The 25403-nt window shown below is 46.2% G+C and overlaps 1 protein-coding gene across 4 annotated transcripts in view; it reads left to right on the plus strand.

The window, feature by feature from the left end:
• The window catches only part of LOC137353049 (G-protein coupled receptor 4-like), a 149559-nt gene that overhangs the window by 97540 nt on the left and 26616 nt on the right, over positions 1-25403 (plus strand). Inside the window, exon 1 of one of the 4 annotated variants that reach the window (XM_068018990.1) lies at positions 19383-19438. The exons of the other annotated variants lie outside the window; for them this stretch is intronic. The gene's annotated coding sequence lies outside the window, so the exon portion shown is untranslated. Of the gene's footprint in view, positions 1-19382; positions 19439-25403 lie in introns of those variants that run through there. 4 annotated transcript variants of the gene reach the window in all.

Consider the following 25403-nt stretch of genomic DNA (forward strand, 5'->3'; position numbering starts at 1 on the left):
AAAGAGCGCACAATTCTTTTTAATGCCCCTGGGATTTACTCCCTGGAGATTAACCTTCCATTCCTGGAGACTCCAGGGCAATCCTGGAGAGTTGCCAACCCTACATGACTCGATGGTGTCTCAGTTTGGGAAAGCGGAGGTGGGGGTGTAACCAGGGTAAGTTTATTCCTGTTATTTCATGGGATGTGGGCGTCACTGGCAAGACCAGCATTTATTGCCCATCCCTAATTGCCCTTGAACTGAGTGGCTTGTTAGGCCATTCCAGAGGGCAGTTCAGAGCCAACCACATTGCTGTGGGTCTGGAGTCACATGCAGGCCAGACCAGGTAAGGATGGCAGATTTCCTTCCTAAAGGACATTAGTGAACCAGATGGGTTTTTACGACAATCGATGATAGTTTCACAGCGCCATTACTGAGACTAGCTTTCAATTCCAGTTTTTTATTAAATAATTAGATTTAAGTTCCACCAGTTGCCGTGGTGAGATTTGAATCCGTTCCCGCAGGGCATTACTAGTCCAGTGATATTCCCACTATGCCTAAGCTTTCAGTATGGATTCCAGAGGACCATTCCTGGTCTCAATAAAGGGAAGAAAATAACTTGAACATAAAAAGAAAGTTTTGGAAACACTCAGTGGGTCAGGCTGCATCTGTGGAGAGGGAAAAACAGGGTTAACGTTTCGAACAGCTGACCTCCTGTGAGAACTGGAAAATGTTACTGAGGTAACGGGTTTTAAGCACATTGTAGAGACTGGCAAAGCGGGGGGTTGCAGGAAGGAACGAACAAAAAGGAAAGAGGGCAGGAGTAATCAATTGACAAAAGGGATGAAAGTGCAAGGCATAAAGTGGGTGTTATTGAGAAAAGTAAAGAAACAAAAGATGGGCCGAGAGGAGTTGTAAATGGATACTGCTTGTGGAAGGCATAACAATCACCCAATCAGCATGTGACTCCCCAGTGTAGAGGAGCAAATGCAAAAGGAAATAACTTGCCATTTTTGGCCTCTGCTTGTTGTCAACAGGCCCTAACTGGCAATGGTGGGGTCTCCTCACTCAGGCCTGAGTTAAATTTACAAGTGGGTCCCGATGACAACATCGAGAACGGCATTGTAAGTGTAAAGAAGGACCATTCTGGCTTTGTGTGAGTGCCCTTGCTGCCTGCGCAGGTTTAAAGTCCCAGTGAGCCGGATCCTATGCGGGTAAGTAACCTGGGTGATTTTAACGACCCATCTGCACACTAGGCCTCAGCCTCTCACCCAGGCTTCTCATTAAATGGGAGAAACGGTGTTGATGAAAACTGTAGTTTTTTGGGATTTGATGACAGAAATTTCCTAAGACTGCATACTAGCCCATGGGGTGCTCAACATTTTTGTTTCTGAGGCTCCCCCCAACTCCCCGGTTATAAAAGTTCCATAAATCCCCATGTAGCACAACACAAGTATTTATTTCTGTATAAAAATTAGCTACACATTTGAACATATTGATTGTTATTTTTGTTTTACTTATTTAATGTAAAACTTGGACGGCGAGCCGAATGGCCTACCTCATCTGTAATTTTTGTGTTCCTGGAGAAAGGCCCCAGGGCCACATTTAATTAGCACTAAATCAGTTCAGTCAGGCTGATAAGCAGCCCAGTGGTATTCCATTCACTCCCTGCGGAGCAATCCTGGTACACGCTGACCGGGAAATTTCTGAGCTTGCGGCTTGGCGGGGAACTGTCCCGTGGAATTTGTCCCAGCTTTTATCATAAAATTATATCCCACAAAGAGCTGCATGTTTCTAAACTTACGCAGAACTCGACATAAGCGGAGATGTCTATAAAAGATATGAGTAAATACTCAAGGTCAGTTTTTAACAGTTAGGGGAAAGGATCAAAATTCCCAAATTTTTAATCACTGGAAAGTTTGCAATCGACAATCGAACGGGATCATACAGGAAGTATAAAAAAGATGGCAGTCAGATTTGCAGCAGAAAAATAAACACAATTTCTGCTGCGATCACTTCAAAGGATATATTTCAGTATTTATTTAGTTTGCTTTCCAATAGTTATTAAAATGAAATCCAATTTTAATACTAGCAGACACTCCCAGGGCAGATACAGCACGGGGTTAGATACAGAGTAAAGCTCCCTCTACACTGTCCCCCATCAAACACTCCCAGGACAGGTACAGCACGGGGTTAGGTACAGAGTAAAGCTCCCTCTACAGTGTCGCCATCAAACTGGACAGGACAGGTACAGCACGGGGTTAGATACAGAGTAAAGCTCCCTCTACACTGTCCCATCAAACACTCCCAGGACAGGTACAGCTTGGGGTTAGATACAGAGTAAAGCTCCCTCTACACTGTCCCCATCAAACACTCCCAGGGCAGATACAGCACGGGGTTAGATACAGAGTAAAGCTCCCTCTACACTGTCCCCCATCAAACACTCCCAGGACAGGTACAGCACGGGGTTAGATACAAAAAGTTAGGAAAAGCTGGAGAGAAATAAATGTTTTCCTAACTTTTTGTTTTTATCCAGGTGAAAGTTTGATTGTGAGGGTTACTGTGGATATTTTACAATTTTGCCCACAAAAAGTCCGTAGCATTTGATTGTATAGTTTGAAATTAAAATACATGCATTTTTCTTGGGTTGGAAAAAAAAACGGGGTTAGATACAGAGTAAAGCTCCCTCTACACTGTCCCACATTAAACACTCCCGCGACAGGTACAGCACGGGGTTAGAAAAAAAGAAAAGAAAAAAAAAACGGGGTTAGATACAGAGTAAAGCTCCCTCTACACTGTCCCCATCAAACACTCCCAGGACATGTACAGTACAGGGGTTAGATACAGAGTAAAGCTCCCTCTACACTGTCCCCATCAAACACTCCCAGGGCAGGGACAGTACGGGGGTTAGATACAGAGTAAAGTTCCCTCGACAACAGTGCTGTTCAGTAGTAATCACTGAGTAGCCACAGGTGTGGAGGCTACGGCTGCATTGCTTTAACCCCCATGAACTAATTTTAGTTGAAAACGCCTTACAAACACACAATACGGGTAAACATAGTTCGAATGTGTATACTTACTTAACAAACATCTATCACCAGTCGGTAACCAAGGAAGTCAAATATTCTCAACAATCACTTACATGCTCTGCTTTTGGTCTTAGCATTTTACCAAGAAACACACAAAGAGGTTAAAGTTCACGTGCATTTGCCATGTGAAATTGGATATTTAGGTCACAAGCCTACAAGGGTTTCTATTACTCAGTGTGATACTTTCTCAACCATCTCTGAACAGGATTGCTGATGTATGCACTGTACTTATTTTTCAGTCGGTTCTCTCTTTCTTTGAACAGTAAATCGCAAACGATTCTGTGGTTGAAACAAATACAAGATAAATTTACTCTACAGATTGAAGGCGGAAAGGCCAGTTTGATGAATGTGTGCCATTCCGTCTGTGTTGAAAGCTGGTTCAGCTTCTTGCTCCCTCAGTATTAAGTCCACATCTCTGTACTCCTTTTCAACCAGAGCTTTAGTACATTGTCCTATCAATTCATCCTTATTCTGTTGCAGTTGTGGCTGTCTGCATTTTCTCCTATTCCTTCTTCACATCCATCTTTCTGGGTGAAACATTAAACTGAGATTCCGTCTGCCCTCTTGGGCGGATGTAAAATATCCCCCGGCCTCTATTTCCAAGAAGAGGAGCAGGGGGGTTCTCCCCGGTGTCCTGGGCCAATATTTATCCCTCAATCAACATCACAAAAAAACAGATGATCTGGTCATTATCACATTGCTGTTTGTGGGAGCTTGCTGTGTGCAAATTGACTGCCGTGTTTCCTACATTACAACAGTGACTACACTTCAAAAGTACTTCATTGGCTGTAAAGTATTTTGGGATGTCCTGAGATTGTGAAAAGTGTGATATAAATGCAAGTATTTCTTTTTTCACCCTAATTCACTGTGTAACTGTACAGAGTGACTGTTTATTCAGCAGGATAAGGATCACTCACTGTGTAACTGTACAGAGTGACTGTTTATTCAGCAGAGTAAGGATTACTCTCTGTGTAACAGTACAGAGTCGCAGTTTATTCAGCAGGGTAAGGATTAAAATAATTGCCATTCAAAAAATACTGAAGACTAGTAACCCAGAGCCCCAGGCCCCAGCCCATCCCACCACGGCAGATGGAGAAATTTGAATTCAATTAATAAATCTGGAATTAAAAAGCTAGTCTAATGATGGCCATGAAACCATTGTCGATTGTTGTAAAAACCCATCTGGTTCACTAATGTCATTTAGGGAAGGAAATCGGCCATCCTTACCTGGTCTGGCCTACATGTGACTCCAGACCCACAGCAATGTGATTGACTCTTAAATGCCCTCTGAAATGGCCTAGCAAGCCACTCAGTTATATCTTCTTTGGCCTCCTTGTCTCGGGAGACAATGAGTGAGCGCCTGGAGGTGGTCAGTGGTTTGTGGAGCAGCGCCTGGAGTGGCTATAAAGGCCAATTCTAGAGTGACAGACTCTTCCACAGGTGCTGCAGATAAAATTGGTTGTCGGGGCTGTTACACAGTTGGCTCTCCCCTTGCGCTTCTGTCTTTTTTCCTGCCAACTGCTAAGTCTCTTCGACTCGCCACGCTTTAGCCCCGCCTTTATGGCTGCCCGCCAGCTCTGGCGATCGCTGGCAACTGACTCCCACGACTTGTGATCAATGTCACAGGACTTCATGTCGCGTTTGCAGACATCTTTAAAGCGGAGACATGGACGGCCGCTGGGTCTGATACCAGTGGAGAGCTCGCTGTACAATGTGTCTTTGGGGATCCTGCCATCTTCCATGCGGCTCACATGGCCAAGCCATCTCAAGCGCCGCTGACTCAGTAGTGTGTATAAGCTGGGGATGTTGGCCGCCTCGAGGACTTCTGTGTTGGAGATACGGTCCTGCCACCTGATGCCAAGTATTCTCCGGAGGCAGCGAAGATGGAATGAATTGAGACGTCACTCTTGGCTGACATACGTTGTCCAGGCCTCGCTGCCATAGAGCAAGGTACTGAGGACACAGGCTTGATACACTCGGACTTTTGTGTTCCATGTCAGTGCGCCATTTTCCCACACTCGGTTGTATCAAACCGCTACAAAGTCTACGAAAAGGAATGAAACCGGACGGACCACCCGGCATCGACCGAGGCACTGGAAACGACAACGGCAAACCCAGCCCTGTCGACCCTGCAAAGTCCTCCTTACTAATATCTGGGGGCTTGTGCCAAAGTTGGGAGAGCTGTCCCACAGACTAGTCAAGCATCAGCCTGACATAGTCACACTCACCGAATCATACCTTAGAGACAATCTCCCAGACACCACCATCACCATCCCCGGGTATGTCCTATCCAACGTGCAGGACAGACCCACCAGAGGTGGCGGCACAGTGGTATACAGTAGGGAGGGAGTTGCCCTGGGAGTTCTCAACATTGACTCCAGACCCCATGAAGTCTCATGGCATCAGGTCAAACAAGGGCAAGGAAACCTCCTGCTGATTACCACCTCTGCACCCCATCAGCTGATGAATCATGTTGAACACCAATTGGAAGAAGCACTGAGGGTGGCAAGGGCACAAAATGCACTCTGGGTGGGGGATTTCAACGTCCATCACCAAGAGTGTCTCAGTAGCACCACTACTGACCAAACTGGTCAAGTCCTAAAGGACATAGCTGCTAGACTGGGTCTGCAGCAGGTGGTGAGGAAAACAACAAGAGGGAAAAAACATACTTGACCTCATCCTCACAAATCTGACTGCCGCAGATGCATCTGTCCATGACAGTATTGGTAGGAGTGACCACTGCACAGTCCTTGTGGAGACAAACTCCCATCTTCACATTGAGGATACCCTCCATCGTGTTGTGTGGCGCTACCACCATGCTAAATGGGAGAGATTTCAAACAGATCTAGCAACTCAAAACTGGGCATCCATGAGGTGCTGCGGGCCATCAACAGCAGCAGAATTGTACTCAACCACAATCTGTAACCTCATGGCCTGGTAGATCCCCCACTCTACCATTACCATCAAGCTGGGGGATCAACCCTGGATCAACGAAGAGTGCAGGAGGGCATACCAAAAAAAAATGAGGTGTCAGCCTGGTGAAGCTACAACACAGGACTACTTGCATGCCAAACAGCGGAAGCAGCATGCAATGAACAGGGCTAAGTGATCCCACAACCAACGGCTCAGATCTAAGCTCTGCAGTCCTGCCACATCTAGTTTTGAATGGTGGTGGACAATTAAACAGCTGACAGGAGGAGGAGGCTCCACAAATATCCCCATCCTCAATGATGGGGGAGCCCAGCACATCAGTGCAAAAGACAAGGCTAAAGCATTTGCATCCATCTTCAGCCAGAAGTGCCAAGTGGATGATCCATCTCGGCCTCCTCTTGAAGGCAGATGCCAGGTTTCAGCCAATTCGATTCACTCCACGTGATAGCAAGAAACGGTTGAAGGCTCTGGATACTGCAAAGGCTATGGGCCCTGACAACATTCCAGTAACTGTACTGAGGACGTGCTTCAGAACTAGCCGCGCCCCTGGCCAAGCTGTTCTAGTACAGCTACAACATTGGCATCTACTGGAAAATTGCCCAGGTATGTCTTGTGCACAAAAAGCAGGACAAATCCAACCCGGCCAATTATCGCCCTATCAGTCTACTCTCGATCATCAGCAAAGTGATGGAAGGGGTTGTCGACAGTGCTATCAAGCGGCACTTGCTCAGCAATAACCTGCTCACTGATGCTCCTTTTGGGTTCCGCCAGGGCCACTCAGCTCCTGACCTCATTACAGCCTTGGTCCAAACATGGACAAAAGAGCTGAACTCCAGAGGTGAGGTGAGAGCGACTGCCCTTGACATCAAGGCAGCATTTGACCGAGTATGGCATCAAGGAGCCCTAGCAAAACTGGAGTCAATGCGAATCAGGGGGAAAACTCTCCAGCACGTGGAGTCATACCTAGCACAAAGAAAGGTGGTTGTGGTTGTTGGAGGCCAATCACCTCAGCCCCAGGACATCACTGCAGGAGTTCCTCAGGATAGTGTCAGAGGCCCAACCGTCTTCAGCTGCTTCATCAATGACCTTCCCTCCATCATGAGGTCAGAATTGGGGATGTTTGCTGATGATTGCGCAATGTTCAGCACCATTCACGACTCCAGAGATACTGAAGCAGCCCATGTCCAGATGCAGCAAGACCTGGACAACATCCAGGCTTGAGCTGATAAGTAGCAAGTAACATTCATGCCACACAAGTGCCAGGCAATGACGATCTCAAACGAGAGATTCTCACCATCTCCCCTTGATGCTCAATGGCATTACCATCACTGAATCCCCCACTATCAACATCCTGGGATTACCATTGACGAGAAACTGAATTGGACCAGCCACATAAATGCCGTGGCTACAAGAGCAGGTTAGAGGCTGGTTATACTGTGGCGAGTAATTCACCTCCTGTTTCCCCAAAGTCTGTCCACCATCTACAGGGCACGTCAGGAGTGTGATGGAATACTCTCCATTTGCCTGGATGGGTGCAGCTCCAACAACACTCAAGAAGCTCAACACCATCCAGGACAAAGCAGTCGCTTGATTGGCATCCCATCCACCATCCTCAACGTTCACTCCCTCTACCATTGACACACAGTGGTAGCAGTGTGTACCATCTACAAGATGCACTGCAGCAATACACCAAGGCTCCTTCAATAGCACCTTCCAAATCCATGACCTCTACCACCTAGAAAGACAAGGGCAGCAGATGCATGGGAACACCACCACCTGCACGTTCCCCTCCAAGACACACACCATCCTGACTTGGAACTATATCGCCGTTCCTTCACTGTCGCTGGATCAAGACCCTGGGACTCCCTTCCTAACAGCACTGTGGGTGTACCTACACCCCAAGGACTGCAGCAGTTCAAGAAGGCAGCTCACCACCACCTTCTCAAGGGCAATTACGGATAGGCAACAAATGCTGGTTTGGCCAGCAAAGTCCACATCCTACAAAAGAATTTTTAAAATCCTGAATATTTATCTTTTATCCTTTAGTCAAATAATATATACTTCACTGCTCCTGACGGTACTGCACCTCAAAGCAATATCCTGCGGTGCCCAGAAGAGTAATCAAAGCACCATTGCTCTGTGATATGCATGAACTTTATGTAAGTGCAGAGAAATGATGATATGATCAGATTATTGGGACAGGATGAAACTGCGAAAGCAACATTGGCATGTAGCCATTTTATTATCCTGGGACTTGAGTCAAAGTGACAGCCCTGAGGTACTTTCTGAGCCATCAGCAAGCATTTGGCCGATTGTTTCTGTCGCTCGCACAGTGACACATTAAGATGATCATTGCTGACACATTCTGTGAAAGCCCCACCCCCAAAACTAAAGGAAAGTCACCAAATGCCTGAAGACTTTACCCACCCCTTCATTCCCCGAAGGCTCTGATTCAGATTGGGGGCACCATCCTCCAGCATTTCCACAGGGCTGTTTCTCATCAGTGAGTCTGCAGTTGCAGTACAGTACTGAGGGAGTGCTGCACTGTCGGTGGCCTCGTCTTTCTGATGAGACATTAAAGCGAGCCCTTTCAGGTGGCCATAAAAGATCCCATGGCACCATTACGAAGAAGAACAGGGGAGTTTTCTCCCCGGTGTCCTGGCCAATATTTATCCCTCAATCTCTTCTTCTTTGGCCTCCTTATCTCGAGAGACGATGGATACGCGCCTGGAGGTGGTCGGTGGTTTGTGAAGCAGTGCCTGGAGTGGCTATAAAGGCCAATTCTAGAGTGACAGGCTCTTCCACAGGTGCTGCAGAGAAATTTGTTTGTCGGGGCTGTTACAATGTTGGCTCTCCCCTTGCGCCTCTGTCTTTTTTCCTGCCAACTACTGAGTCTCTTCAACTCACCACATTTTTGCCCAGTCTTTATGGCTGCCCGCCAGCTCTGGCGAACGCTGGCAACTGACTCCCATGACTTGTGATCAATGTCACAGGATTTCATGTCGCGTTTGCAGACGTCTTTAAAGCGGAGACATGGACGGCCGGTAGGTCTGATACCAGTGGCGAGCTCGCTGTACAATGTGTCTTTGGGGATCCTGCCATCTTCCATGCAGCTCACATGGCCAAGCCATCTCAAGCGCCGCTGACTCTGTAGTGTGTATAAGCTGGGGATATTGGCCGCCTCGAGGACTTCTGTGTTGGAGATACGGTCCTGCCACCTGATGCCAAGTATTCTCTGGAGGCAGCGAAGATGGAATGAATTGAGACATCGCTCTTGGCTGACATACGTTGTCCAGGCCTCGCTGCCATAGAACAAGGTACTGAGGACACAGGCCTGATACACTCAGACTTTTGTGTTCCGTGTCAGTGCGCCATTTTCCCACACTCTCTTGGCCAGTCTGGACATAGCAGTGGAAGCCTTTCCCATGCGCTTGTTGATTTCTGCATCTAGAGACAGGTTACTGATGACCAGTAACCCTCAATCAACATCATTAAAACAGACGATCGAGTCATTATCACTTTGCTGTTTGTGGGTGCTCTCTTTGTAAAAATTAACTGCCGCCTTTCCTACATTACAAAAATGACTACACTTCAAAAAGTACTGCGTTGACTGTAAAGTGTTTTGGGACATGCTGAGACTATATCCTAGGGATATGGCACCAGTAACAGGCCAGGAATCCGAGGGAAGGATTCAGGAAGGGGCTGCTCCAGCACGGGCCAGTGAGGTGCTGGTCTCCCGTTCAGCGAGTCTGGTGATATGAGCGCTGGGTGGCGCAGTGAATTAGACATTGACCTTTCACCTCAGGCATTGGCTCTAATCCAGCCTGGATTGGTGGAAGCAAAGTTTGGCTTAAGGGCCCCATGCAAAATGAGTTTGGTAGCTTGAATCAATTTACTAGTGTATACATCCACAATACTATAATGTCCACTTATTGGCATTAATTTGGCAGTTATGCTACGAGAGAGCTCATGGTTAGTATGGGAAATATAAACTATCACACCCTGTCTCCACAGGATATTCCCTTATGAAGTTTATTGCTGGGAACAGAATACTCTGCATGGGCTCTGCATTTGGTATGTTGGCCTTCATTACAGGAGGATTTGTGTATAGAAGTAAAGATGTCTCACTGCAATTATGTGGAGCCTTGGTGAGACCATACCTGGAGTATTGTAGTTTTGGTCTCCTTACCTAAGGAAAGATAGACTTGCCATAGAGGGAGTGCAACGAAGGTTCACCAAACTAATTCATGGGATGGAGGGATTTTCCTATGAGGAAAGATTAAATAGACTGGGACTTTATTCTCTGGGGTTTTGAAGAATGAGAGGTGATCTCACTCAAACGTACAAACTTCTTACGGGGCTCAACAGAGTAGATGCAGGAAGGATGTTTCCCCTGGATAGGGAGTCTAGAACCAGGGGACACAGTCTCAGAATAAGGGGCAGGCCATTTAGGACTGAGATGAGGAGGAATTTCTTCACTCAGAGGGTGGCGAATCTTCGGAATTCTCTGCCCCAGAGGACTGTGGAGGCTCAGTCGTTGAGTATGTTCAAGACTGAGATCGATAGATTTCTACATATTAAAAATATCAAGGGATACAGGGATAGTGCAGGAAAATGGTGTTGAAGTAGAAGATCAGCCATGATCTCATTGAATGGCGGAGCAGGCTCGAAGGGCTGAATGGCCTCCTCCTGCTGCTATTTCTTATGTTCTTATGACTTAGAAATCCTGTCCTTGGGTACGAAAAGGCACCAGTGGGAAACCTTCCCATTTCTATCCCTCGGAAACAGAGCAACATGTCCGTCATTTTGAGCACACCAGGTCCACAATTATATAGAACTATAAATGGCAATGAGACAAATCGTTGGTTGATGTGTTTTTCTTAGTGTTGGCTGAGGGAGGAATGTTGGCCAGGGTGCCAGGAGACCCCCCAACTCTTCGAAGTTCCACAAACCTTTAGCATCCATCTGAAGAGTCAGATGGGACCTCAGTACTCCCAGATGAATTGGCTGCAATTCCATGTTCTGCATGTTTAAAAATTAATTTGATCCCATTCTCTGGCATTCTGTGGGAGCACAGTTGCAGAAAACTCCTATTCTGTTTAATAAAATATTCAATATGAAGTTCCTTGGAAGAACAGCCCATCTGTGTTGATGTCTCTAGAGGAATGGTTAGAAGGAATTTGTTTTGCCTCACGGAACGCTGGCAGTCTGAGAAATTCCCAGATAAATTGTTTCATTCTGCGTCCATGCCTCAACTTGCATTTACGTAGCGCCTTTCATGATGTCGGGACTTCACAGCCAATGAAGTGCTTTTCACTGTTGCAATGTATGGAAACGCAGCAGCCTATTTGAGCACAGCAAGCTCCCACAAACACCGAATGTGATACAAGAAAAGATCGTGTTTTGGTGGAATAAAAACAGAAAATGCCAGAAACACTCAGCATCTGTGGTGAGCTAAACAGAGTCAGTATTTCAGCTTGATGACCTTTCATCAGAAATGTTTCGGTGATGTTGTTTAAGGGAGAAAAGGTTGCCCAGGAGACATACAGATTGCCCCTTGCTCTTTTGTGAATAATGACATGGAATTTCCCACTAATTCTTAATCTGTGGCCCTATTTCTGTTCCTTAATCTTTCCATTCTTGTGTTCTTAATTATTCTTTTCAACTTGGTTGATGTCCTGGACTATTCATCTCAGCCTTTAAGTATGTGCAACTTAATATGTCTCTTTAAGAACATAAGAACTTAAGAAATAGGAGCAGGAGTAGGCCAAATGGCCCCTTGAGTCTTCTCTGACATTCAATAAGATCATGGCTGACCTTTGACGTCAACTTCCCTGCCCTATCCACTTATCTAGTGGACTGAAAAGACTAGTATTTTAACTTAAATAAGGGCAACTATGTGGGCATGAAAGCTGAGCTAGCTGAAGTGAACTGGGTTACTAGGCTAGGAGATAGATCAATAGAGAAGCAGTGGCAGACATTTAAGGGGATATTTCAGCATATTCAGAATAAGTATATTGCTACTATAAAGAAAAATTCTAAGGGGAGGATCTACCATCTGCGGTTAACTAAAGAAGTTAAGGAAAGCATCAAACTTAAGGAAAAAGCATATGATTGAGCAAAGATGAGTGGCAGGTCAGATGATTGGTCAGAATATAAAGAACGGCAGAGAATGAGTAAAAGGTTAATCAGGAGAAAGAAATTAGAGTATGAGAGGAAGCTAGCTAGAGATGTCAAAACAAGAGGACATGCAAGAGTTTCTACAGGTACTTAAAAAGGAAAAGAGTAAGTAAAGTTAGTGTTTGTCCTCTAGAGTGTGAGAATGGGGAATTAATAGTAGATAATAAGAAGATGTAATGAACAATTATTTTGCTTCTGTCTTCACTATAGAGGATACAAAAAAAGTTCCAGTAATAGCTGTAAATCAGGAGGTGGAAGGAAGAGAGGAACGTGGTGAAATTACAATCATCCGGGAAGCGGTACTGAGCAAACTGATGGAGCTGAGGGCCAACAAGTCCCCAGGTCCTGTTAGACTTTATCATAGGGTCTTAAAAGAGGTGGCTAATGAGGTAGTAGATGCTTTGTGTTAACTTTTCAAAATTTGCTAGATTCTGGAAAGGTTCCATCAGACTGGAAAGTAACAAATATAACCCCTCTATTCAAGAAGTGGGGGAGGCAGGAAACAGGTAACTAGAGGCCAGTTAGCTTGATGTCTGGCGTGGGGAAGGTGTTAGAATCAATCATTAAGGAGGTTATAGCTGGGCACTTAGAAAAACTCAAGGTAATTGGCAATAGTAGCATGGTTTTGTGAAAAGGAAGTTATGAGTAACCAATTTATTGAAGTTCTTTGAAGGAGTAACATGTGCCGTAAATAAATGGGAGCCCGTTGACGTACTGTGCTTGGATTTCCAGAAGGCATTTGACAAGGTACCACATAAAAGGTTATTGCACAAAGTAGGAGCTCATGTTGTAGGGGGTAACATATTAGCATGGATAGAAGATTGGCTGGCAGGCAGAAAACAGAGAGTGTGAAGAAATGGATCCTTTTCTGATTAGGAGGATGTCAATGCTGGGGCCTCAACTTTTTACAATTTATATCAATGACTTAGATGAGGGGAGCGATGGCATGGTAGCTAAATTTGCAGATGACACAAAGATAGGTAGGAAAGTATGTTGTGAAGAAGACATAAGGAGGTTGCAGAGCGATATAGTAGGTTGAGTGAGTGGGCAAAAAATCTGGCAGATGGAGTATAATGCGGGAATATGTGAAGTTGTTCACTTTGGCAGGAAGAATAAAAAAGCGGAGTATTACTTAAATGGAGAACGACTGCAGAACTCCGAGGTGCGGAGGGATCTAGGTGTTCTAGTGCATGAAACACAAAAGTTAGTACAGTAAGTTAATAAAGAAGGCTAATGGAATGCTATCCTTTATTACAAGAGGAATTGAAAATAAAAGTTTAGATTTACACTTCGGTTATACAGTACGTTGGTGGGACCGCATCTTGAATATTGTGTGCAGTTTTGGTCTCCTTTTTTAAGGAAGGATGTAAATGCGTTGGAAGCAGTTCAGAGGAGGTTTACTGGATTGATACCCAGAATGAGCCGGTTGTCTTATGAGGAAAGGTTGGACAGACTGGGTTTGTTTTCACTGGAGTTTAGAAGAGTGAGGGGAGACGTGATTGAAGTTTATAAGATCCTGAACGGTCTTGACAAGGTAGATGTGGAAAGGATGTTTCCTCTTGTGGGTGAGTCCAGAACTAGGGGTCACTGTTTTAAAATTAGGGGTTGCCTTTTAGGACAAAGATAAGCAGAAAATGTTTCCCTCAGAGGGTTGTGTGACTTTGGAACTCTCCACCTCAGAAGGTGGTGGAGGCGGGGTCATTGAATATTCTTGTTCGGCGAGGGAATCAAAGGTTATCGGGGGTAGATGGGAGTGTGGATTTCAAAGCACAAACAGATCAGCCATTACCTTATTGAATGGTGGAGCAGGCTAGAGGGGCCGAATGGCCTACTTCTGCTCCTAGTTCGTATGTTATCTCTTGACTCCAACAAAGGAAATTGAGGGGAGATTTAATAGAAGTGTACAAGATTATGATAGGCTTAGGTAAGTTAGACAAGGAAACTCTGTTCCCATTAACTGATGGTACAAGGACTAGGATACACAGACTGAAGATTTTGGGCAATAGATGCAGGGGGAATATGAGGAAGCACCTTTTTATGCAGCGGGTGCTAATGACGTGGAACTCGCTGCCCACGAGGGTGGTGGAGGCGAGACGATCAATGGCTTCAAGAGGAAGTTGGATGGCCACTTGAGAGAAACGGACTTGCAGGGCTAGGGGGATAGAGCGGGGGTGTGGGACTAACAGGATAGCTCCATGGAGAGCTGGCATGGACTCGATGGGCTGAACGTCCTCCTTCTGTGCTGTAAATGACTCTAAGACCCTTAGAGTCCAAAAATTTATGAGACGAGTGTCAGTATTGCAGTTTTCTATTTTGGGTTCACGAATTATTATTGAAACAAGTACACTCCTGAAACTCGGTTATGTGATATGGGCGCAAAAGGAAATGCAGCTTTCCTATCAATGTTCTATTGTGCTACTTAAATGTTTTGCCTGCTGGTGCTTACCAGAACTGAAACTGCAAAAGAAAACCCTGTGAACACTGAAACCTGGCGTGTGAGGAGACAAATACTGGTCAGGGTGCAGGGCATGTTAATAATGAGGGACAATGGGGGTTCAACCAGAGGTACAACACCACAATGGGCATCAAGGGACATAGGGACAGGGTTAGGCCATTCAGCCCCTTGAGTCTATTCTTTCATTCAGTTACATCATGGCAGATCTGTTCCTCAACTCCATTTACCCACCTTTGGTCCATAGCTTCTTGATATCGTTTCCTAATAAAACTCTGTTGATCTCAGTCTTGAACATTTTAATTGAGTCCCAGCATCTGCAGCATTTTTGGGGAGAAAATTCCATATTTCCAATGCCCTTTGCACAACAACCTGCTTCATGATGCACTCCTGAATGGCCTAATTCTAATTTTAAGATTGTTCTGCGCTGCCCCACCAGAAGAAATAGCTTCGCTGTATCTCGCCAATAGATCCCTTTTTATCATTTTAAGCATGGTTGATGGATCACTACTCAATTTTCTAAGCTCGAGGAACGCAAGCCAAGTTTGTGAAACCTCTCGTAATTTAAATAGGAATATAGTTACATGAGGAGTCCATTCAGCCCCTCCAGACTATTCCACCATTCAATGGCCGATTTGTGACCGAACTCCTTATACCCGCCTTGGCCTCATATCCTTTTTTGTTAACAATCACAGTTTTAAAATTAACAGTTGAAGAGCCTTCCAAAGTTCTAGCCACCCTTTGTGGGTAGACACTAGATGAGTTGCTCTTGCAGAGGCCCAGCATGGACACAATGGGCTGAATGGCCTCCTTCTGTGCTGTAACCGTTCTATCCTAATTTCACTCCTAAAAGGTCGGGCTCTAATTTTTAGACTATGTCCCCTAGTCTCAGACTCCCAAACCAGCGGAAATTGTTTCTCTCGATCTACCCTATCTATCCCCCAATATCTTGCAAACTTCAATAAAAAGCATCTCTTAACCTTCTAAGTCCTTGTATCATATCCACATAGTTACCATCTATCAACCCTCCCCTGTACATCATGTTAGTGACCAGGATAATATTTGGGTTATAGTTTGTTAACCTCTCCCCCTCTAGCCCATCGTCAGTCAGTATGTAAGTGCCAGGGGCCAATTGTAGCACCCTTCCTGCTATCACATCACAGGGCAACACAGATCATTCAAGTGGGACCTTCTTCATTTGCGTTTGGCTTTATTTATTTCGCTATCTTTAAAAGCCATGCTTTTGGTCACTACTCCTAACTCTTATATTACTGTTCAGTGTCCTATCCCTCTTAGCTTTCAGGTGTTCCGCTGTGCTACAGGTGCAAAATAAATGTAGGCTATAGTGGTTGTATCACTCTAGAATCATAGAATTGTTAACGCACAGAAGAAGGCCATTCGCCCCATCGTCTCCGTGCTGGCCCTCCTAAGGAGCAATTCACGTACTGCAACTCCCCCGCCCTCTTCCCGCATCCCTGCATGTTCCTCCTCTTCAGATACTTAGAATATTTAGAAAATATAGAAACATTTACAGCATAGGAGGCCACTCTGCCCATCATGTCTGTGCTGGCTGAAAAACAAAACACCCAGCCTAATCCCATTTTCCAACACTTGCTCCAGATCCCTGGAGGTGACGGGACTTCAGGTGCATATCCAGACACCTTTTAAATGAGTTGAGGGTTTCTGCCTCGACCACTCTTTCAGGCAGTGAGTTCCAGGCCCTCAATGCCCTCTGGGTGAAAATGATTTTACTTTAAATCTATGCCCCCCAGTCACTGATCTCTCAACAAAGGTAAATAGGCCCTTTCCATCCATCATATCCATGCCCCTCACAACCTCGTATACCTCAATCAAATCTCCTCTCAGCCTTCTCTGATCCAAGGAAAACCCCAACCTATCCAATCTTTTCCCTTAGCTGCTCTTTTCCAGTCCTGGCAACATCCTTGTAAATCTCCCCTTTACCCTCTCAAGTGCAATTACATCCTTTCTGTAATGATGTTGGGGTGTGGTGGGTGATTGGAGAGGGGGGGGTGGTGGTGGAGAGAGGGTCAGGATCAAGTTATTTAATATTTTATAAACAATTTTAAATTTAAAATGGGAATGTAGGGCTCGAGAGCCCTTTAAAAATGGTGTCAGCGCCTGCGCAGTGATGCCTGACGCCATTGCTCGGGACGTTACGCCCGCCCCATCCATACCATCTGGGGCCGCAGTCCGCCCCAGCCAGTTAAATGAGCCGCCGCGTTTAATATCGTAGCAGCTCCACGACGTGCCGTCCACACGGGCGGACTGCCATTGTTCCTGGAAATGTAAAACCTAGCCCGCAGTGACCAGAACTGTACGCCGCACCCTATGGCATGCCAACAGATCCTTCTAACTAGCAAAGAGAGACAAGGCTATAAACCTATGACTAAGATGCAACTCCAGACCTAGATCTGAAAGGACAGCACCCTGGGACTCAGATAATTAATTCATTACGTCAGTGATGAAACCGGTGTTACAGTCTGGGGGAGCGTCTGAGAATACGAGAGGGAGAGACTGGACTACGTTGTCCAGCTGCTGTACGGGAAGGTAGATTTACATTGGAACTAGGCCGTTCGGCCTGACTGGTCTGTACAGGCGTGTATGTTCCACAAGAGCCTCTTCCCACCCCTTTTCACCTCTCCTTATCAGCATGATCTTCTATTCTGTTCTGCCTCATATGTTTGTCCAGTTTCCCCTCAAATGCATCTGTGCTATCAATGCAAGTACGGAAAGCGTTGGAAATTCGTAATAATTCCACGTGGCTACTCAAAAAAAGGGGGTTTGCCCGAAGATAAATCTTTGCTCATAATCTCATCAAGCTGAAGACCAAGAGTTGGAGCAAAGATTCCCTTCAGTTAATTATTTCAGTGAGAGATTAATGCCTCCGATTAATTGTATGCAGTCACCCAGAGCAGGAAACTGAATGGAACTGACTTGAGTTGGGCTGGTCACAGGGAACCCATCAAGGGCTTGAAAATCAGGCTAGCAAAGCAATCCTCATCATGATGGATAAGTTGCTAATGACTGTATTGGACCATTAACCATGTCACCCTGGGCTTAAAGGAGGATATTGTAGCACAGAAGGAGAAAGTGTTTGTGGAGTGACGGTGGGATTGACTCTCTCTGATCACACAGGAATGTACTGGAGTCTCTAGGATTTGAAGATTAATCTCCTGGACAGCACTGGGAATAAAACCCAGGAGATAAAAATCACAGGGGGCATTAAAATAAAAATAATTTTCTTTACAACAACTTATGTATATAAAGTGCCTTTAATAGAATAGAATATCCCAAGGTGCTTATGAGCATTATAAAACAAAATATGACACCGAGCCACAAAAGGAGATATGAGGTCAGGTGACCAAAAGCTTGGTCAAAGAGGTTGGTTTCAAGAAGCGTCTTAAAGGAGAAATCGAGGTGGAGAGGTTTAGTTTAGTTTAGTTTAGAGATACAGCACTGAAACAGGCCCTTCGGCCCACCGAGTCTGTGCCGACCATCAACCACCCATTTATACTAATCCTACACTAATCCCATATTCGTACCACATCCCCACCTATCCCTATACTTCCCTACCACCTACCTAAACTAGGGACAATTTATACTGGCCAATTTACCTATCAGCCTGCAAGTCTTTGGCATGTGGGAGGAAACCGGAGCACCCGGAGGAAACCCACGCAGACACAGGGAGAACTTGCAAACTCCACACAGGCAGTACCCAGAATTGAACCCGGGTCGCTGGAGCTGTGAGGCTACGGTGCTAACCACTGCGCCACTGTGGGAATTCCAGAGCTTGGGGCCCAGGCAACTGAATGCGCGGCCAATGGGGCAGCGATTAAAATCGGGAATGCTCAAGAGGCCGGAATTAGAGGGGCGCAGATTTCTTGGAGGGTTGTGGGGCTGGAGGAGATTACAGAGATAGGGAGGGGTGAGGCCAAGGAGGGATTTGAAAACAAGGATGAGAATTTTAAAATTGAGGCATTGCTTGACTGGGAGACAGTGTAGGTCAGCGAGCACAGGGGTGATAGGGGAAGGGGACTTGGCGCGAGTTAAGACATGGGCAACAGAGTTCTGGATGACCTGAATTTTAAGGAGAGTAGAATGTGAGAGATCAGCCGGGAGTGCATTGAAATTGACAAACCTAGAGCTAATGAAGGTATGGGTGAGGGTTTCCGCAGGAGATGAGCTGAGACAGGGGCAACATCAGGCAATGTTATGGAGGTAAAAATAGGCAGTTTTAGCGATGGCATGAATATGAAATGGATCTTGGGGTTAAATGTGACACCAAGGTTGTGAACAGACTGGCTTAATCTCAGACTGTTGCTAGGGAGAGGGATGGAGTCAGTAGCTAGGGAATGGAGTTTGCATTGGGGACGGAACACAATGGCTTCAGTCCTCCCAATAGTTAATTGGAGGAAGTTTCTGCTCTGCCAGATAAGCCGTCTGATAATTTAGCAACAGTGGAGGAGTTAAGAGAGGTGGTGGTTAGCATTTTTGTTTATTCGTTGTAAAAATGTTGGCGTTGGAAAAGAAAAGGCCGTTTGACTGGCAGTTAATCGGGCGACGGAAAATCTGAACACTTTCCAATTGGCCGTGGGAAGGCTGGGTGTCATGAGAACAGACACATTGGAAGACCAATGGCAGGAGGGCGGGGGCGGTGCAATTGGAGGCAGGAGGTCATGTGATGAAACCTCCAGGACTTGGCAACCCTACCACACGGGAGTTCGCCAGTCATGGCCAATGGTGCTCGCATGGAATGCCAGGTAGTTTGCAGGAAGGCCCACTACAGGTGAGAAATGTGCAGGGTTGCTGCAGATAGCTTGTCCCACCAAGACCTGCGGTAGCAGGCAAAAAGAGCTTTGGATTTTATTTGCAAGGACCTACTGGGATAAGGGGGCCACATTTATCAGCTCTCCCAACAGAGGCCCAATGCCAAAGCAGCTTTTGAAAGCAAACATGGTGGAAGGGCAGATGGGGAGCAAAGGAAAATGTTGCTTCTTTCTCCTGGGCACGCTTCAGTCCTCTACCCTGAATACCAACCAACAAACTTCCAAATGTTGCTGTCAACCTCTGTTTTCTTGTCGTCCCAGTGGGTGTCAGTAAACGAAGGCCATCGGGCACATTTGACGTCTTTGTTCCCAAATATCAACCCTGCCCTCTTCCCGTCGCAACATCCAGCCATTTCTCAAACGACCCCAGTGTGTTTCACCCATCCTTCCTGACCCCCTTTCCAGCTGTTGGCCATCCTCTATTTAAAGAAACACTTCCTTCCGTCTTTTCTGTACATGACCTTCACAGCTCTCAAGTCTGTGCCTTCTTCACATTTTCTCTTCCGTTTTGGCTGAAGCTGTCCTCCTTTTGCAGTCTGAAATGATGCAGCATTTTCGTGAACAAAAAGATTGCGATTTAATGACAAATATTTTCCAAATATGGCAAAATGACCCAATAGTGATTAAAGGTTTAACTGGAACAAGGCCCAACATTGAGGTTTACTCTCAAGTACAAGAAAGAAAGTTGGAGATCTACAGACAGTTAATTGCAGTGTGTTCACTTTTGCAGTGAGGATGGGGTACAAGGCTGCGCACCGCCCCCTAGCTCCCTCACTGAAAGCGACAGGGAGGAGGTGCTAATGACAACTGCAAAGCAAGATCCCACAGAGAGCAGTGAGGTGAACAGAGGGCTATTCTGGGGTTTCCCGTTGGGCAGCTGTGGGACGAATGAAGGCCAGGAATCTGGGAAAACTCTCCGCTTTTCTTCAAAACGTGCCGTGGGATTTTATTTTTTTGCCCATCCAAATGGTAGGGTTGCCAGCTCCAGTTGGATGTATTCCTGGAGGCTTTATCACATGACCTCCCGCCTCCAACCGCCCTGCCCCAACGTTCCCGCCATTGGTCACCCAAAACACTCAACCTCGCGGAGCCTCGCCTTCCCACACCAATTAGAACAGACCCCTCGTTTCCCAATTTGATGACTTTTGAGTGTCAGTCAAACAGCCTTTTCTCCATCACCAAAATGTTTATAATTGATGAATGGATGTATTTTTAAACAACAACAACAACTTATATTTATATAGTGCCTTTAACATGTAATAAAACGTCCCAAGGCTCTTTACAGGAGTATTATATCAGATGACCAAAAGCTTTTTCAAAGAGGTAAGTTTTAAGCAGTGTCTTAAAGGAGGAAAGTGAGGTAGAGAGGTGGAGAGATATAGGGAGGGTATTCTGGAGTTTGGGCCTAGGCAACTGTAGGCACAGCCACCAATGGTGGAACAATTAAAATCAGGAACGCACAAGAGGCCAGACTTCGAGGAGCACAGATATTTTGGAGGGTTGTGGGGCTGGAGGAGGTTACAGAGTTAGGGAGGGGCTGAGGCCATGCAAGGATTTGAAAACCAAGGATGAGAAGTTTAAAATCGAGGTGTTGCTTGACTGGGAGCCAATGTAGGTCAGCGAGCAGAGGGATGACAGGGCCTTGGGTGTGAGTTAAGCAGAGATTTGGATGCCCTCAAGTTTATGGAGAGTAGAATGTGGGAGACCAGCCAGGAGTGTGTTGGAATAGTCAAGTTTGGAGGTAACAAAAGTAAGAATGAGTGTTTCAGCAGCAGATGAGCTGAGACGGGGGCGAAGTCGGGCTTCCTTCTCAATGCCCCTATGATTTTTCTCTAGGGTTTGCTCATAGCTGGTGTCCCAAAGATTAATCTTCAATTCCTGGAGACTCCATGCCAATCCTGGATGGTTGGTAACCCCACAGAATGAGTAGAGAGTGCACTGGGTTAGCGTCTCCAAAGGACAGGGACATGTATGAATGCAGCAGTGCCTCTGTATTACTGCGACATGTTATCGATTTATGAATAAAATAGACAAGAAATGGCTGTTGCTGATAACAATGAAACAGTTAATGTCTTTATTTCATCGAGTTAGTAACCAATGGGTTAAAATAGCAAAGAAAGGAATACAGTAACACATTAATATCAGCAACTTTAATTCCAGATCTGCTGTGACTCAGTGGGTATACCACTCAATCATAAGGTCGTAGGTTCCCACTCCAGAGGTTTAAGCACAAAATGTAGGCTGACACACACCGAGGGAGTGCTGCACCGTCGGAGGTGCCGTTTTTCGGATGAGACATTAAACTGAGGCCTCCATCTGTCCTCTCGGGTGGACATAAAAGATCCGACGGAACTATTCAAGAAAAAAACAGGGGACTTCTTCCCTGTCTCCTGGCCAATATTAATCCCTCACCCAACAACCTGGAAAACAAGTGATCTAGTCATTATTACAGTTTTCTTTGTGGGAGCTTGCTGTGCGCAAATTGAATGGCGCGTTTCCTACATTACAGCCGTAACTGCACTTAAAAAAAGTACTTCATTGGCTGAATGGCCCTCTGGGTCTTCCTGAGGTGGTGGAAGTCGCTATATGAATGCAAGTTCGTTCTTTCTGGGACCTGTAACAAGCTAACACGTCACGATGAATCTCTCTGCAGGAGATGTGAGGGTCACACATGGCGTGACACTGCTGAGGCTGTGGGTAGGACATGGCAGAGTGGTAACACAGGGCTGATTCAGACAAATTTCTGCTCAATTAGCTTCCGTTAGTCTTTTTGGGATTTTCTTCTCCCTGCTGCTTTCACATGCGTTCAAATCCTCTGAAGAAGGAATTTTCCTCCACACAAGATCAGGGGGCAGGTTGTTCAACCTTGCCCGTCTAAGAGCGAAGTCCAAAGTACGGAAAGTCCTCATCAGAGAACTCCTCTTTGCTGACGATGCTGCTTTAACATCTCACACTGAAGAATGCCTGCAGAGTCTCATCGACAGGTTTGCGTCTGCCTGCAATGAATTTGGCCTAACCATCAGCCTCAAGAAAACGAACATCATGGGGCAGGATGTCAGAAATGCTCCATCCATCAATATTGGCGACCACGCTCTGGAAGTGGTTCAAGAGTTCACCTACCTAGGCTCAACTATCACCAGTAACCTGTCTCTAGATGCAGAAATCAACAAGCGCATGGGTAAGGCTTCCACTGCTATGTTCAGACTGGCCAAGAGAGTGTGGGAAAATGGCGCACTGACACGGAACACAAAAGTCCGAGTGTATCAGGCCTGTGTCCTCAGTACCTTGCTCTACGGCAGCGAGGCCTGGACAACGTATGCCAGCCAAGAGCGACGTCTCAATTCATTCCATCTTCGCTGCCTTCGGAGAATACTTGGCATCAGGTGGCAGGACTATATCTCCAACACAGAAGTCCTTGAAGCGGCCAACACCCCCAGCTTATACACACTACTGAGTCAGCGGCGCTTGAGATGGCTTGGCCATGTGAGCCGCATGGAAGATGGCAGGATCCCCAAAGACACATTGTACAGCGAGCTCGCCACTGGTATCAGACCCACCGGCCGTCCATGTCTCCGTTATAAAGACGTCTGCAAACGCGACATGAAATCGTGTGACATTGATCACAAGTCGTGGGAGTCAGTTGCCAGCATTCGCCAGAGCTGGCGGGCAGCCATAAAGACAGGGCTAAATTGTGGCGAGTCGAAGAGACTTAGTAGTTGGCAGGAAAAAAGACAGAGGCGCAAGGGGAGAGCCAACTGTGCAACAGCCCCAACAAACAAATTTCTCTGCAGCACCTGTGGAAGAGCCTGTCACTCCAGAATTGGCCTTTATAGCCACTCCAGGCGCTGCTTCACAAACCACTGACCACCTCCAGGCGCGTATCCATTGTCTCTCGAGATAAGGAGGCCCAAAAGAAAGAAGTCAAGGAAAAATTTCACAAAGCTTTGCCTACATGGAAAATTTTCATGAGGTTACTCAGTGAATTGGCAAATTATCTGTTGCATTGGAGAATTCTTATCAGCCTAAACATCCCTTTACTGTTCTATATTTACTTGTGTGATCTTTCAGCACACCGCAGAATTTTATCACACTGCAAGAACCCTGAACAACTGGTAGGGGCTTAGAAATTGTCCCTAAGGTCATCCAGGTTTTATCTTATCCTTGGGCTTAATTCCTGGCCCTTGCCAGAGCTGGGAATCGAGGCAGGTGGGTGGGCACCATTGCCAGCCTGCATGCCAGTTCCCTGGCTTGATCCCACCGCTGTAGGCGGAGATAACAGTGGGTAGCAGATTAAACCAATTAATGGCCTATTAAGGCCTGTTAACAGAGGCCGACTGGGATTTTCCAGTTGGGATCCAGGTTCCTGGAGGTGACGGGGGGCCAGTTTAGCTGCCTCGAGGTGGCCTCCTGGCAGCAGACTGGGGAGGGGGGAGAGGGGGAGGGGAAGGTGCCAGCTCTTCAGGCATGACTAGAGGCCCTCTTTGACTTCCTGGGAGCAGCAACAGCCATAGGCCACCTATACAGGCATTGCCTCCCCCACCCCACCTCACAATGGTGCCCAGGCTGCAAAAAAACATTTTTTAAGTTGGGAGAGGTCGACTCCATTTTGAAGCCCCCTCTCCCTCACTTACCTACCAAGCTGCTGCTTTCAAGCTGGAGAGCCTCTGATTGGCCCTTCAACTTCGAGAGCCCGCCCACAGTCCTTAACTGGATGGCGAGCCCATCTTCTGGCCATTAATTGGCCACTGCAGGGCAAATCACATTGGAGTGATTGTTTCCCATTTGAGCCTGAAGTCTCAGGAGCCCATGGGGAAAATCCTGCCCCATGTCTTTAAATCTCTTCTTGGCCTCATCTCTCCCTATCTGGCTCATCATCCCTCGACCAACATCACTTAAAAACAGATTATCCCTTGATACCCTTAACCAATAAAAATCTATCCATTCCAGTCTTGAAAGCTCCTAGCATTCACATCCTTTCAGAGGGAAGAGAATTTCAGATTTCTAACTGCCTAGTTATGCCCCGGACAATTTTTATATCTCAACCAACATCACTATCACATTGCTGTTTTTGGGAGCTTGCTGTGCATAAATTGGCTGCCATGTTTCCTGCATTACAACAGTGACCACACTTCAAAAAGTACTTCATTGGCTGTAAAGTGCTTTGGGACATCCTGAGGTGGAGAAAGGCGCTAGGTAAATGCAAGTCTTTCTCTTCTTTCTTTATCTCTGTCACCTCTTCCAGCCCTGCAACAGACTGTGAAGAATCTTCGTTCCTCTAACTCTGGCCTGCTATGAATTAATCCTCCCTTGGCTCCATCGTCTGTCGCTGTGCCGTCAGCTGTGAAGGCCCTACGTTATGGAATTCTCTCCCTAAACTGCAGCATCTCCCCCAACTTCCTGTAAGACATTCCTTAACAGCCAGTTCCTCAACCAACTTTTGGTTCCTACATCTCCTCATATCTCCGTCTTTGGTTCACCATCTGATTTTCTGCATGCCTCAGTGATTTGCCCTGATTCTCCATCCACCTCAGAGGGATCATTGTGTTTCAGCCATGCTGCTCAAGGCGACAGCCCTCTTGGTGCAATTGTTGGCCCGTCTTAGGTATGCCTCAGGGTCTTGTGGCGATGCCCCATCACCATAGTGACACATCTTTTCTACAACAAAGGGGCGCTTAAAAATGCTAGTCGTCATTTATTGGAGCCAGTTTTCACCAAAGGGTTCTTGACTTGGAGGCTTTCTTGTTTAGCAGGATTCTGATGGAAACTTACCCTCTTTATAAGGGTCCTCATGTGAGACTGTATTATTAATAGGGATTCTAATGGGGAGACTCCCTCTTTAAAAGGAATTCTAATGGGGAGACTCCCTCTTTAAAAGGAATTCTAATGGGGAGACTCCCTCTTTAATAGGGGTTCTAATGGGGAGAC

Source organism: Heterodontus francisci, chromosome 40 (assembly GCF_036365525.1).
Source record: "Heterodontus francisci isolate sHetFra1 chromosome 40, sHetFra1.hap1, whole genome shotgun sequence".
Lineage (NCBI taxonomy): Eukaryota > Metazoa > Chordata > Chondrichthyes > Heterodontiformes > Heterodontidae > Heterodontus > Heterodontus francisci.